General features: G+C 46.4%; 1 non-coding gene across 1 annotated transcript; it reads left to right on the plus strand.

The window, feature by feature from the left end:
• The first annotated feature begins 5038 nt into the window (after window positions 1-5038).
• Window positions 5039-5111, plus strand: TRNAW-CCA. Its single transcript has one exon. It is a non-coding gene; the product is annotated as a tRNA-Trp (tRNA).
• The last annotated feature ends 11462 nt before the right edge of the window (window positions 5112-16573 follow it).

A 16573-nucleotide genomic window follows, 5' to 3' on the forward strand; every position in this document is an offset into this window, starting at 1 on the left:
AAAAAAAAAAAAAAGAAAGGACACCTGGGTGGCTCAGTCACCCAGTTAAGTGTCTGTCTTTGGCTCAGGTCATGATTCCAGGGTCCTGGGATCGAGGCCCTTGTTAGGCTCCCTGCTCAGTGGGGAGTCTGCTTCTCCCTCTCCCTCTGCTGCTCACCCTGCTCGGGCTCGCTCTCTCTCTCTCTCTCTCTGTCTCCCTCTCTCTCAAATAAATATATAAAATCTTAAAAAAAAAAAAAAATGGGGCACCTGGGTGGCTCAGTGGGTTAAAGCCTCTGCCTTCGGCTCAGGTCATGATCCCAGGCTCCTGGGATCGAGCCCTGCCTCGGGCTCTCTGCTCAGCAGGAGCCTGCTTCCCCCTGTCTCTCTGCCTGCCTCTCTGCCTACTTGTGATCTCTGCCTGTCAAATAAATAAATAAAGTCTTAAAAAAAATAAATAAATAAAAGCCAATGTCATCAGATTGGCCCGAGGATCCAAGGTGATTTTGCGTAGGTGTTTTCAAACTATTAGGTGCTCTGGGACTCATACTAATTATGATCTTGGCATTCAAGGCCTTTTATAGTCTGCGCCTGGTTCTCTGGGGCAACTCTCCAATTCTTTGGCCCCTACATCCCTTCTGAGATGTAGGGATGCTTTACCCAGCGTCCATGTCTCTCTCTGCTCCGAGGTCGGGGGCTCTCTCCCTCTCTGCCATCTGCTTACCCTCAGTCCGACCACTCGCTGCCTCCACGCACCCCACACCCCCTGAGAAGCCTTTCCTGACCAGCTCCCGGTGAGCTCTGCTTGCTCCGCCCCGGCCTCGGAAACCCAAATGCCTGCCTTTTGCTCTAGCGGGTGGGTCACCAGGCTCTTTGTTCCTGAAGGCAGGCCCCCTCCTTGACCCGCCACCCCCAAGCCCAGCGCCCCTCTTCAGTAACCCTCTGATGGCCGCTCTCACCTGCCGTCCGGAGCCACAGAGCCATGGTGAGGACCCAGACCCCAGGCCGCCTGGGACAGGTTGCCTCCTGCGTTCTGGGAGCAACCAGGAGCAGACCTTACACAAGCTACCTGCCTAAGCCTCAAGAAACCCGGTTCCCCAAACTCCGCGAGGCTCACCCAGGATACTGTGGCTCCTCGCTGCCAGCTCCCAAACCTGGCAATCCATGCACGCTCCCCGTCCTCCCGGGCCCGCCCACAGCTCCCATTCTTGTTAAGGGCAAAAGAATTCATCTGTATTTTCACTCCTCTATGTTTCAACCTTGGACCCATTGAAGTCTACCCTGGTGATGGGTGTGAGGTCAGACCCCTAGACCCCGCTGTCCTTTTCCAGAAAGCTACCCAGTTGGTCAGATAGTTTCTACTAAAAGGGCCATGGTCAGCAGCACCTGGGTGGCTCAGTCGGTTAAGCATCAAACTCTTGATTTTTGGCTCAAGTCATGATCTCAGGGTCGTGAGATCGAGTCCCGTGTTGGGCTCTGCACTCAGCCGGGGTGTCTGCTGCACCTTCTTTGTCTCCCGCCCCCTGCGCTTGCGCTCGCTCTCTCCAAAGCAAGCAAATAAATTTAAAAAAAAAAAAAAAAAAGGTCCTTTGTCAGCTGTCAGATTTGAGAGGATGCATTTTACAACCAAGTTTCCATTACGGTGCTGGGTACGCCCGCCATGCTCATTCCGAGGCTTCCCAGAAGCCTTGGGGGTCTGATGGGCCACTCCTCCCCGACCTCTCTCCCTTCGAGAGTTCTCCTGGCTCTTCTGCTTCTTCATGCATTCAGGGTAAACTTCATATTTTCTAGTTCTAGGGGGGAAAAAAAGGCTTTGGATGTTTTTATTTGGATCATGTTCAATTTATAAACTACCTTTGGAAGAACTGACATCTTTATGATGGTCGGTTTCCCTTTCCAAGAACACAGCACATTCTTTTCAGTTTCATGTCCTTTGGGAATGCTTCAGAGTTTTCCTCAGGGAGGATTTGCATGTTTCCTGTGATGTTTATCCCCAGATATTTTATCTCTTTTGTTGACATTGGAAATCAGACCTCTTCGGTCATGCCGTCTCACTGCTGGGTGTTTGTATACGGGAAGGTATTGATTTCTTGATACAGGTTTTGATCTCACTTTCCTACTGAATTCCTGGACTGTTTGAAGTGGTTTGGCAGTTGGTCTCATAGGGACAAAACTGTGTTTAAATCTCAAGTTTAAACTCCACAAGTAGGGCAGCTCTGAGAAGGGTCTTCCACTGCTTTGAGATCTCCCTGCACTGGGACTGGCCCCACAGAATTTTTAATCTTTGTTTTATTTTTATTTTATTTTTTATTTTATTTTATTTTTGTATCAGAGAGGGAGTGCATGGGGGGTGTGAAGTTAGGGACAGAGGGAGAGAGAGAATCTTTTTTTTTTTAAGATTTTACTTATTTATTTGAAAGAAAGAGAAAGAGAGAGTGAGAGAGAGAACACAAGCAGGGCAGAGGGAGAAGGAGAAGCAGGCTTCCCACTGAGCAGGGTGCCCAATGCAGGGCTCCATCGCAGGACCCTAGGATCAGGATCTGAGCCAAAGGCAGACGCTTAATGGCTGAGCCACCCAGGTGCCCCAGGAGAGAGAAAATCTTAAGCAGGCTCCACACCTAGCATGGAACCCGACACGGGGCTCAGTCTCATGACACTGAGATCATGACCAGAGCCGAAATCAAGAGTCAGATAACTTAACTGACTGAGCCAACAGGTGCTCCCCACAGAGTTAATTTAATAAGCAAACGACTGAGTCTACGAGGTGAAGGGCTAAATGAGATGCTCGATGACTCCGGTCATGAAATCTGGCTTTCTCTGTGCCAAAATCTGATTTGCACAAAATTCTAAACATTTTTTTTTAGCTCAAAACATTTTGTTCTGAGCAAAGGATACAAGTTCTTTTAGAAATGCTTTTTTTTTTTTAAATATTTTTTCTTTATTTATCTGACAGAGATCACAAGTAGGCAGAGAGGCAGGCAGAGAGAGAGGAGGAAGCAAGCTCCCTGCAGAGCAGAAAGCCTGATGCGGGGCTCGATCCCAGGACCCTGGGATCATGACCCGAGCCGAAGGCAGAGGCTTAACCCACTGAGCCACCCAGGTGCCCCTACAAATGCTTTTTGACCATAAACTTACAAACACTTTTATAGCCTGAGAAAAGTAATCTCTGAGGAAAGGTTGCCTTTTTTTGGAACAAAATGTCAGATCTGTCAGGATGACTATTATCAAGAAAAAAAAAAAAGGCAAAAGCAGCAAGTATTGTGAGAATGTGGAGAAATCAGAACCCTCATGTACTGTTGGTGGGAATACAATGTGGGTGGCGCCTGACTGGCTCAGCCAGCTAAGAGTCTGACTCTTGGGTGCCTGGGTGGCTCATTCAGTTAAGCGTCTGCCTTTGGCTTGGGTCATGATCCCAGATCGAGTCCACATCGGGCTCACTGCTTGGCAGGGAGTCTGCTTCTCCCTCTGACCCTTCCTCTCTTGTGCTTTCTCTCTATCTCTCTCTCTCAAATAAATAAATAAAGTCTTTATTTGAGAGAGAAAAAAGAAAGAAAAGAAAAGAGTCCAACTCTTGATCTCAACTCAGGTCTTGATCTGAGGGTCATGGGTTCATGATGGGTATAGCATAGTTAAAAAAAAAAAAAATAGAACTGGGGCGCCTGTGTGGCTCAGTGGGTTAAAGCCTCTGCCTTCCGCTCAGGTCATGATCCCAGAGTCCTGGGATCGAGACCCGCATCGGGCTTTCTGCTTAGCAGGGAGCCTGCTTCCTCCTCTCTCTCTCTGCCTGCCTCTCTGCCTACTTGTGATCTCTGTCAAATAAATAAATAAAATCTCTTTTTTTTTTAAGATTTTTTTTATTTATTTGACAGAGAGAAATCACAAGTAGATGGAGAGGCAGGCAGAGAGAGAGAGAGGGAAGCAGGCTCCCCGCCGAGCAGAGAGCCCGATGCGGGTCTCGATCCCAGGACCCCGAGATCATGCATGACCCGAGCCGAAGGCAGCGGCTCAACCCACTGAGCCCCAATAAATAAAATCTTTAAAAAAAAATAGAACTAGGGCACCTGGGTGGTTCAGTGGGTTAAGCCGCTGCCTTCAGCTCAGGTCATGATCTCAGGGTCCTGGGATCGAGACCCGCATCGGGCTTTCTGCTCGGCGGGGAGCCTGCTTCCCTCTCTCTCTCTCTGCCTGCCTCTCTGCCTACTTGTGATCTCTGTCAAATAAATAAATAAAATCTTAAAAAAAAAATAGAACTACCTTCTGATCCAGCAATCCTATGTCTGGGTATTTATCCAAAGTAATTGAAATCGGGATCTCGAAGAGACATTAGCAGCCCCATGTTCACTGCAGCACTAGTCCCAGTAGCTAAGATACAGAAACAACGTAAACATCCATCAGGGGATGAATGAATAAAGAAAGTGTGTGTGTGTGTGTGTGTGTGTGTGTGTGTGTCTCTCTCACACACACACACAGACACACACAGACACACACACAGGAATACTCTCATCCTTTAAAAAGGAAGGAAACTCTGCAGTACGGGGACCACATGGATGAACACGGAGGACATTACGCTCCGTGAAACGAGCCAGTCATAGGACAGAGACTGCCCGATTCCCCTGACGTCAGTCCAAAGTAGTCAAATTCACAGACTCAAAGACTAAAAGGGTGGTTAATCAACAGGCATTAGGTCTCAGTTAAGCAAGACGAAGAAGTTCCAGAGACCTGCTGCGCAGCATGGGACCTACAGGCAACAGTAACGTATGTTACACATGGAGGTTAAAAAGGGTCGATCTCGGGGCGCCTGGGTGGCTCAGTGGGTTAAGCCTGATGACTCTGATCTCAGGGTCCTGGGATCGAGTCCCGGATCGGGCTCTCTGCTCAGCAGGGAGCCTGCTTCCCTCTCTCTCTCTCTCTGCCTGCCTCTCCATCTACTTGTGATTTCTCTCTGTCAAATAAATAAATAAAATCTTAAAAAAAAAAAAAAAGAAAAGAAAAAGGGTCGATCTCATGCTAAGTGTGCTTAGCACAATAAAATTAAAAGAAAGAAGGAAAGAAATGGGGCGCCTGGCTGGCTCAGTCGGTAGAGCATGCGACTCCAGATCTCAGGGTCATGAGTTCAAGCCCCATGTTGGGAGTGGAGCCTACTTAATTAAAAAAAAAAAAATTAAAATTAAAAAAATAACATTATTGGCTATAATAGCTGGTTCTGGAACCTCACAGAAAAGGGAAAGTAGGAAATACACATGTAAGAAAAACAATTCTTTCAAAGCTCCCTGACGATTCTGTCACAGGATGAGCCCTGCTCTAGCCTGCCATCATCCCTTCACAGGATGAGCGAGGGATCGGACACCCAGAGGCAATATTGAGGGGTTTGTCCAAGGGTTCGGAGCTCTACTTCTTCCTCGCACAGTCGTCTTGTTTTCAGTACTGTGAGGACCAGACCAGTGACAACATTGTCCTCCTGCTCTCCAGCTGCATCCCTTACCCTAAGAGGTGAAAACAAGGAAAAAATACTTTTAAAAAAATAGGACTTCCCCCACCCCCCAAGCCCTTGCTGCCTTTCCTGGCCTGGCAAGCTGGTCTGAACTTCAGAAAAAAAGATGACTGGCCTCTCTCCCCACCTCCCTCCCTCTGTGACACCCAAGGTAGCTGGATGTGGCGGGAAGAGCCTGGAAGTCTGTGTCAGTCAGCTTGGGGCTGCTATAACAAAATACCAGAGACCGGCAAGGCCAAGATCACAAAGCTGGCAGATTTGGCATTTGGAGAAGGCTCTCCTCTAGACACCGCTTCTGCCTCCTCACAAGGTGGGAAAGAGGGAGCTCTGGCCATACAGCCATTAACCCCCCATGAAGACCCCAGTCCCATCACCCCATCTAGATCTAATTCTCTCCCAGAGGCCCCACGTCCTCAGACCATCACACTGGGGTTTAGGGCTTCAACATCCAGGTTTGGCAGGGTTCAGAGGGGGACACGCACATTCAGTCGATGGCAGTTTGTAGTCCTCACGCTAGACAGTTGTGTAACCTTGGGTGAGTTACCCAACGCCTCTGACTTTGTTTCCTCATCAGTATGATGGAATATGGCGTCTGCCTCCTAGGGTTTGGGGAGAAGTGAGTAATAAATACCACATGGAGCACGTGCTGGAAATATGGTATTTGCTCAATACATCTTTCTCTCTGTCCATGTGCGGTGGAGGCTGGCTACCCGCCATTTTATCTTCTCTTCCTCTAGAGTAGCAGATGCTCAATTTGTACCTTGTTCCTTTATTACTAGCCAGAATAAAGACCATTCGTCTCAGTCACCCTAGCTTTAAGGTGTGGCCCTGTGACGAAGTTCTTGCCAGTAGGATTCAAGTGGAAGTCTCACGTGGCAACTCCCCGTAACCTCCCAGAATTCCCTTCTCCTTCAGTCCTTCTTCGGTTCTGTTGCTGGAATCCCAGCTGCCGCCTTGGGTCAGACAGTGAGGGCCACGCCTAGGGTGCTGGCGTGGTGAACCAAGACTCTGTGCCCCTGGGAAGTTTGTGAGGACAGCTGCCAGACCAGCCCTGGACAGCCTACCCTGGACTTTGATGAATTTAACGCTGCTCCTGTAGGGCTCTGTCCCTCTCTTTGTGGCTGATTCTAACCCTGATACCCTGCCGTTCCTGCGTGCCTACCAAGGGCTCATTCCCCCACATTCCCTGACTGCTCTTTTTCTCCAGAGTTCAAGGAGGGGACAGGGTGACACACCCAAGGTGAGCAAGAAAAAAAAAAAAAGACATCCAAAGATGCCTCACAGTCTCTCCCCATTCAGCTCTCCGACAAGTATAACCCTCCTCCCCACCCACATTCCCCGGTCTATAAATACCGGAGGCAGATGTGGAAGAGGGAAATCATCTCATTTGAAGCCAGAGTGGGGTACGGTTTCTTCCATCCCTACACTCCACAGTATCAACCACTGAGCATTTGGTTTTCTTTTCAAAGTTTTTTTGTTTTTTTGTCTTTAGTAATCTCTACACCCAACATGGGCCGCGAACTCTGATGACCCCGAGATCGAGGGTCACACACTCTACTGACTGAGCCAGCCAGGCGCCCCAGCTACGGAGCAGATGAACGTGGATCTGTGCCAGGTACTGGAGACAGAGAGAATGGGAAGGTCACCAACGCCAACCTTCAGGGAACTCAAAACGTGGAGGAAGCTGACCAATGACCTATCTCAGGACAGGCGTGGGAGCAGGAGGAGGGCAGGGGGAACACAGGCTTCAGAGAGATGCTGAGGGAAAGAAGAGAACATTGTAAATGCAGAAGCACATGACATCTGGGGCGCCTGGGTGGCTCAGTTGTTCAGTGTTTGACTCTTGATTTGAGCTCAGGTGGTGATCTCGAGGTCCTGGGATTGAGCCCTGCATCAGGCTCCACCCAGCAGGGAATCTGCTTGAGGATTCTCTCTCCCTCTCGTTCTGCCCCCTCCCCACTTGCATTCTCTCCTTCTCTCTCTCAAATTAACATTTTTTTTTTTAATGGGGCAACTGGGTACTCAGTCATTAAACATCTGCCTTTGGCTCAGGTCATGATCTCAGGGTCCTGGGATGGAGCCCCGCATCAGGCTCTCTGCTCAGCGGGGAGTCTGCTTTTCCCTCTTTCTCTGCCTGCATCTCCCCGTGCTTGTGCTCTCTCTCTCTCTCTCTCCCTCTGACAAATAAATAAATAGAATCTTAAAAAAAAAAAAAAGTGGAAATAATTCAAATGTCCATCAAAAGATGAATGCAGGGTCACCTGGGTGGCTCAGTGGGTTAAACCTCTGCCTTCAGCTCAGGTCATGATCTCAGGGTCCTGGGATCGAGTCCCGCATCGGGCTCGCTGCTCAGCAGGGAGCCTGCTTCCCCCTCTCTCTCTCTCTGCCTGCCTCTCTGCCTACTTGTGATTTCTCTCTGTCAAATAAATAAATAAATAAATCTTTAAAAAAAAAAAAAAAACACTTTGAATGTTTTCAAGGTTCATCTACCTTGCAGGGGCACCTGGGTGTCTCAGTCAGTTAAGCCTCTGATGCTTGATTTCAGTTCAGGTTATGAGGCGGTGAGGTCAAGCCCCTCAAAAGTCTGCATGCTCAGCCGGGAGTCTGCTTCTCCCTCTCCTGCCCCTCTCCCTGCTCATGCTTTCTCTCTCTGTCTCTCAAAAACATAAATAAAGTCTTTTTTTAAAAAAATTGTTGAAAATGGGGAGCCTATCTGTCTTACTCATAGAACATGTGAGTCTTGATCTCAGGGTTGTGAGTTCAAGCACCACGTTGGGTATAGAGATTACTTAAAAATAAAATATTTTTAATTTTTTTATCTTAAATAGCAAATTATACACGTACGCATATACACACACGTGTACACAAAGGACGTTGAATTCTAGAAGAATCAAACTTGCCCACCAGATCAAGCGCAGGGCATTACAAGGGAATGGTTACCGCTGAGGCTGGAGGTCAGGGGGCAGGAGCATGTGATTTTCTCTTATAGAATCAGGACTGTTTGGGTTTCCATGGTGGTTTTGAAAGACCCGCGGATCCCCTTACCCAAGAATCCAACACTGCCACTGGATGCAATCAGCAAGAGGTTCTTTATTGTTACGCAGGCGCCTGCGGGTGGTCAGCAGCTCCTGCTAGCTGAGCACACCCAGCTGGGGTGGTGCCGGGTTTTTATAGACAGGTACAAACAAGTTTTGGGTGGGGCGCAACTGATTGGTGGACAGTTTGAACTTTTGAAAAAGGCCTTAGTGGAGTTTGCTGATTGGCTTTGGGGACCCGCGCGCGCACGCGCGCGCGCGCACGCGAAGAGAGAGGCGGGAAGGGGGAACAAGCTGATTGGTTCTGAGGGCCCATGCGCGGGAGGAGAGAGGCAGGGAGGGGGAACAAGAAGGGGGAAGGTAAGAGTGCCATCATGGCGTCTTCTATTATTTCTATAAGCCAAGCAGTTACAGAAGGGCAAAAGAGCAATTAATAAGCAATTAATAACCTAATTTACGCCTAAAAGCCAGCGGTTCACAGAAAAGCAAACAAGCGGTTAGTTATCCTATCTGTCTACTAAGGGAGGGGTCTTTCAGTTTGTATCTTACCGCTTTCTCTTTTTCCACTCCAAGTTCTGGACGATCTAATTCTGCTCTCTGAAGAGTTGGATGAATAGAGCAGAATGTAACAGAAGACATGGATATATTTGAGACATGCATCTTGTGGTGGATATCCGTCATTCTTTCCCCTTTATCACTGACTGGCAGTCCGTGGCCTGGATGTATCACTTCCTATACATTCTGTCCATGCGCATCTCAGATCTTTCCAGTCTGGGTTGCACTGAACGTCCTTACACAATCTTTTTGTAAACATGTTTTCATTTCCCTTGGATAAACCTTGAAGTGGGATGTTGGGTCACGGATGTGTAGATATTTAATTTAATAAGAAACTGCCTGACCTCTTCTCATGTTTGTACCATTTCTTTCTTTCTTTTTTTTTTTTAATTTATTTATTTGACAGACAGAAATCACAAGTAGGCAGAGAGGCAGATAGAGAGAGAGGAGGAAGCAGGCTCCCCTCTGAGCAGAGAGCCCGATGTGGGCCTCCATCCCAGGACCCTGAGATCATGACCTGAGCCGAAGGCAGAGGCCTCAACCCAATGAGCCACCCAGGCGCCCTGTTTGTACCATTTCTTAACCGCACCGGCTGCGTGCAGGAGTTCCAGTTGCTCCACAGATATGCTAACATTTGATGTCATGGATCTCTTACATTTTAGCCCTTCTGGCAGATGTGTGGTGGTATTTCATTACGGATATAATTTGCGCTTCCTTTCAGCTAATGATGTTGGTGCTTTTCTGCTTGTTTATTACCCATTTGTTTCTCTCTTTGTGAAATGTCTAACCCTGATTTGTTTATTGGGTTGTTCACTTTTTTATCATCAACTCTGCATCCGAGTTCGACCGTCTCAGAAGCAGTGCTCCTTGAGTCTGGTGAGATTAGAAGTCGTGGAGAGGGCACCTGGGTGGCTCAGTGGGTTAAGCCTCTGCCTTTGGCTCAGGTCAAGGTCCCAGGGTCCTGGGATCGAGCCCCACATCGGGCTCTCTGCTGAGCAGGGAGCCTGCTCCCCCCGCCCTCTGCCTGCCTCTCCGCCTACTTGTGATCTCTGTCTGTTAAATTAAAAAAAAAAAAAGAAGAAGAAGAAGAAGTCATGGAGGAAGAAGAGGTGGTCTGCAGTTGACGTGGCACACACCAACCCTTCCTTCATGGTAGAGCTGCACCCACTCTCCCTCTGAGCACCATATGAAGACTGTCTTCACATGGATACCCCAGGAAACACCTGGGGGGAGCTCAGAAATGGGTAGCAGGTAAGGTGCTGTCACCCACGAAAGTGGACTATCTTATCAGAAAGAGCCGAATGCTGAAAACCAGAAAGCTGGAAGCCAGACACCCCTCCAGCAAACTTGGGAAGCTTTTTTCTCTTTGGGCTGACATTGACATTCCTGATAGCCCCTTGATGTTTGGCTCTACTGAGAAGAACAGCAGAATAAAGTTAAAACGCATAAGGAATCAGCTCTTTAAAGTTACTGGACAGTGAATCCTCTTTCTTTCTTGTGCTTTCCCCCCTTGCCCTTTGGTTAATTTACTGGTCTTTGACTCATTTGCTGAGTAAATCTGAAAGGACAGAAAAGGGAACTTGACCAGCCGTGCCTCTATCTTTGGCCTCATGTGGCCTGTCAGAGCTTCCTCCAGAGCCCTCCATCAGTTGTTGCTTTTTCATGATTTTCTCAAACCTACAGTCCAACCCTTAAAAAATAAGCAAGTAAAAATGAAGGAAACTTACGTGCACACAAAAACCCACATACAGATATTTCCAGAAGCTTTTTTTAAAAAGATTTTATTTATTTATTTGATAGAGAGAGAGACACACACACAGAGAGGGATCACAAGTAGGGGGAGTGGGAGAGGGAGAAGCAGGTCCCCTGCTGAGCAGGGAGCCCGATGTAGGGCTCGATCCCAGGACCCAGGACCTGAGCCGAAGGCAGATGTTTAGCAACTGAGCCATCCAGGTGCCCTATTTCCAGAAGCTTTATTCATAATCACTGAAATGTGGAAGCAACCAAGATGCCCTTCAGTAGGAGAATGAGTGATACATTCAGACAGCGGACAATTACTTAGCACTAAAAACAAGTGAGCTATCATGCTGCAGAGAGATATGAAGGAACCTTAGATACATATTTCTAAGTGAAAAAAAGCTCCAAAAGGGAAGAAAGCCTGATTTGTTCATTGCTAGATCCCCAGCATCTAACACAGTGCTTGGCCATGCAGACCCTCAATCAATATTTGATGGAAAAAAGTGACGAGGCACAGAGGCTCTTCATCTCCTCCTGAATCATAAGAAAGAGGAAAGAAAGAAGGGGAGCCTTGCATGATCAGCTAAGATGTGTACCCCTAATTCGATGTCCATCCAAATAGGGACCACCAACCAAAATCCTTATTTCCAGGCCCACAAGCTAGACCTGCTTGATCCGGATGAGTGTCCCTACGGAGGGGTATCTGCATTTTAAAATAAGCATTCCAGGGGCACCTGGGTGAATCAGTGGCGTTCGGCTCAGGTCATGATCCCAGGATCCTGGGATCGAGCCCGCATCAGGTTCTCTGCTCAGCAGGGAGCCTGCTTCCTCCTCTCTCTCTGCCTGCCTCTTCGCCTTCATATGATCTTTGTCTGTCAAATAAATAAATAAAATCTTAAAAAAAAATAAGCATTCCAGATCATGAGCTGAAGTTGAGAACCCTTGAACGCCCACTACAAATGCAGATATTTTTAGACCTTTAGAGGTATAGAAGCAGCAAAGCTTGGACAGCCTGTACAGCCTGTAATCCAATGCCTCCGTTTTCATAGTTGGGAAGGTGCAGCCCAGGGAAAGGAGTGCCTTGCCTCAGAGACACAGCGAGTGACCTCCTGGCTCTCGGGGGTCTTCTGGATGGCACAGCTGACCATCCTACTCGGGCAATAAGAGATTCTTTCCCCTGTGATTGAAAAGATCATCGGTGAGGCAGTTGATAAATACCGACACTATTTGGTCAAGGCCAAGGGGGTATTTACTTCCTCTGAGGAGGCAGGGGAAGTCCAAGGAAGCTTTTAATAGGTCTCTTTAGGGTAAATTTTGATGAGGTCACAGAAGGATTCACTTCCCCATGCTGACGGGAAACGTTTTTCTCCGGTTTCTCTTTTCACGTGATAGGACTTACTTAACATATTTAACCTGAAATGAAATGACCAGATTTTAAATACACGAAAACTGGAGCCAAGGTGTAAGCCCAGGAAAGCTGGCACCTGCTACGGATCTCATTTCAGCTGGGCCAGAAATTTGCCGTCCGACCCGGCAGGACTAAGTGATTTCCATGAGTCTTTCCAGTTCTCATGATCTGTATAGTTCCCTGAGTCTAACTCACTCTGCAATTAGCCAGTAGCTAAGGTCCTGCCGGCTTAGGTGTGGGATGGCCATCGGGAGGTCTCTTCTGAAATGGGGGCTCGCTCTAGTCCAGAACAAAATAGAACCAAAGATCTCTCGAGCTGAGGAGATTGTGTGGGGAGAGGTAGCCGTCAGTCCAGGAAACTGATGAAAACAGAGATATAACACAGAGGCTGGGCTTTCGTGGGGATATAAGGCAATGACCAAGCAAAGAGCTAGAGGAGATTAGGGAGGACAAAGTGGGGTGCATTTTCAAAAAGGACGGAAAGTCAAATTTCTGCACCTGGTTCTGCCCACTGTGGGCCGCCTTAACATTTTTTTTTCTTTTTTCTTATTTTAGAAGATTTTATTTATTTATTTATTTATTTATTTATTTAACACAGAGAGAAAGTGCATAAGCAGGGGGAGCAGCAGGCAGAGGGAGAGGGAGAATCAGGCTTCTCGCTGAGCAGGGAGCCCAACATGGGGCTCGATCCCCGGACTCTGGGATCATGACCCGAGCCAAAGGCAGATGCTTAACCGACTGAGCCACCCAGATGCCCCATTTTTTTTTTCCTTAAGATTTTTATTCATTCATTTGAGAGAGAGAGAGAGAGAGAAACTACACGCAGTGGGGAGAGGGAGAAGCAGGCTTCCCCCTGAGCAGGAAGCCGGTTTCAGAACTTGATCCCAGGATTTGGGGATCATGACCTGAGCCAAAGGCAGACGATAACCGACTGAACCACCCAGGTGCCCCTATTTTTTTTTCTAAGCAGGATCAACGAAGGGCTCGAACTCAGGAAGATGAGATGGACATCTGACCTGAAATCAAGAGTCGGACAAAGTCAAGAGTCGCACACTTAACGGACTGAGCCACCCAGGCGCCCCCACCTTAACATTTTTTTTTTTAATGGTGTTAAACCCTTCCTTCAGCTTTTTTTTTTTTTTAAGATTTTATTTATTTATTTGACACAGAGAGAGATCACAAGTAGGCAGAGTCAGGCAGAGAGAGAGGAGGAAGCATGCTCCCTGCTGAGCAGAGAGCCCGATGCGGGGCTTGATCCCATGACACTGAGATCATGACACTGAGCCGAAGGCAGAGGCTGAATCCACTGAGCCACCCAGGCGCCCCCCACCTTAACATTTTTAACTACCCTTTTCCCGTGTGGACAATGCTTATCAGCACTTAACACTGAATGAAGAGAAGCAGAAGTCAAAATGTTGTGCACATGTGAACAGCTGATTTCAACAAAGGTGCAAAAGGCAATTCGGGGGAAAAAATAGACTTTTCAACAAAAACAGTGACTCCTAGGTACTGAAACAATGAAATATCCAAATGCAAAAACAAAACCCAAAAAACAAAAAAAAGAAGAAATACTTCAATCCATATCTCACACATACACGTAAGTGAAACCACAACTTCCTGGCTGGCTCAGTTGGGAGAGCTTGCAACTCTCTCTCTCTCTTTTTTTAAAAGTTTATTTATTTATTTTCTAGTAATCTCTACACCCAATGTGGGGCTCAAACCCTGAGATCAAGAGTCACACATTCTCCAGTTGAGTCAGCCAGGCATCTTGCATGTGACTCTTGATCCTGAGGTCACAAGTTCAAGCCCCATGTTGGGCCTAGAGCTTGCCTTTAAAAAAAAAAAAAAAAAAAAAACCCTAAATGAATCAGAGACATACATGTAAAATGTAAAACTACAAAATTTCTATTAGAAAACGTAGGAGAAAAATCCTTATGGCCTTTGGCTAGGCTAGGAATTCTTAAGTATGATAACAAAAGCATGATCCAGTAAAGGGAAAAAATGATCAATAAACTGGACTTTATTAAAATTAACAACTTCTGCTCTTTGAAAGACATGATTTTTTCAAGCCACATATAGAATAGTAAGCTACATATGTAATGATAAGTGGCTTATATCCAGAAAGCGGAAAAACTCCCAAAATTCAACAATAAGAAACAGCAATCCAATTAAAAATGGGCAAAGGATTTGAGCAAATTCTTCACCAAGAAGATACAAGGATAGCAAGTAAGTACACAAAAAGGCACTCAACCTTAGTCACTAGGGAAATGCAAATTAAAATCACAGTGAGATTTTACTACTTATCTGTTAAAATATATAGATTTATAAAGAATGACCTCACTGATGATGTGGAAGAACTAGAAATGTCATCCTGCACGCAGGGACGTGAAATAGTACAATCACTTTGTAAAAATTGGGCAGTATATCGAAGAGTTAAACATACACTGACCCTATAATCCAGTCATTCCACACCAAAGTCCATACCCCAGAGAAATTAATGCAGATGTCCATACAAAGACGTATGAATGAATATTTACAGCAGCTTTATTTGTAATAGCCCTTAACTGGAAACAACCCAAATAAATAAATTGTTCCCCAGTCATACAGGGGAATATTACTCAGCAAGGAAAAGGAATCAACTCATAATACACACAATGTGGATAAATCTCAGGGTAATTATGCTGAGGAAAAGGAGCCAGACAAAAAGAACATCATGTATAATTCCATTTATATAAAATTCTATAAAAGGCTGACTAAACTACATGACAGAAAGCAGATCTGTGATTGCCTGGGGAAGAGGGAAGAAGAAGGTATGATAGTAAAGAGGGTGAGGAATCTTTTGGAGTCATGGACATATGTTCACTATTGTGTGGCAATGTACACACACATCAAAACATAAAATTGGGGGCGCCTGGGTGGCTCAGTGGGTTAAGCCACTGCCTTCGGCTTGGGTCATGATCTTAGGGTCCTGGGATTGAGCCCCACATTGGGCTCTTTGCTCAGCGGGAAACCTGCTTCTCTCTCTCTCTGCCTACTTGTGATATCTGTCAAATAAATAAATAAAATCCTAAAAAAAAAAACACATAAAATTGTTTACTTGGAATACATGTAGTCAATTATATCTGTATTATACCTCAATAAAACTATTTAAAAATTGTGATGAGCCTAGAATGTCTTGTTACACCTGCAAGTGAGAAAACTAGTCATTTTGTCAAAAGGATTCAGGGCCAACTTGAATAGGCACCTAGCCAAAGAAGGGGAAATGTGTCAATTAGGATACTAACTAGAATGGATTGAAAGAGAACAAATATGTTATTTTATTTTATTTCTTTAAAGATTTTATTTATTAATCTGAGCACAAGTAGGGGGAGATGCAGGCAAAGGGAGAGGGAGAAGTGGCCCCCATTGAGCAGCGAGCCCAACTTGGGGCTAGATCCCAAGACCCTGGGATCATGACCTGAGCTATAGACAGATGTTTAATCAACTGAGCCACCCAGGTGCCCTTTATTTTTTAAAAGATCTTATTTATTTGAGAGAGAGTGAGAGCGAACATGTGCAGGGTGAGGGACGGAGAGAGAGGGAGAAGCAGACTTCCCACTGAGCAAGGAGCGCAACATGGGGCTCCATCCCAGGACTCCAACACAGGGCTCGTTCCCAGGACCCCAGGATTATTACCTGAGCCAAAGGCAGACGCTTAACCTACTGAGCCACCCAGGCACTCCTATTTTATTGTTTTTTTTTTTTTTTTTAAGATTTTATTTATTTATTTATTTGACAGAGACCACAAGTAGGTAGAGAGACAGGTGAAGAGAGAGGAAGGGAAGCGGGCTCCCAGCCAAGCAGAGAGCCCGATGTAGGGCTCGACCCCAGGACCCCGGGATCGTGACCTGCGCCGAAGGCAGAGGCTTTAATCCACTGAGCCACCCAGGCACCCCCTATTTTATTGTTTTTAAGTGAACTCTACATCCAACATGGGGCTTGAACTCACAACCCCGAGATCAAGAGTCACATGTTCTATCAACTGAGACAGCCACGTGCCCCAAGAATATGTTTAAATCCATGTGTTCATAATGATAGATATAAAATGTGTTTTATGTTGGCACCTGGCTGGCTCAGTCCATTGAGCACGCAACTCCTGATGTTAGGTTCATGAGTTCGAGCTTCATGTTGGGCATAGATCTTATTTTTTAAAAAATTAAAAATAAATTTATTAAAACAAAATAAAATGTTTTATGGTCATAACAATAATAACAATAAAAAATCTCATTGATCGATAACCTTTGGAATATACTAGGGAACCAATTAAATCTCAGGGTCCTGGGATTGAGCCCAACATTGGGGGGGGTGTCTCTGCTCAGTGGGGAGCCT

This window comes from Mustela putorius, unplaced genomic scaffold (assembly GCF_011764305.1).
Source record: "Mustela putorius furo isolate JIRA1106 unplaced genomic scaffold, ASM1176430v1.1 tig00000873_pilon_pilon_pilon, whole genome shotgun sequence".
Taxonomy (NCBI): domain Eukaryota; kingdom Metazoa; phylum Chordata; class Mammalia; order Carnivora; family Mustelidae; genus Mustela; species Mustela putorius.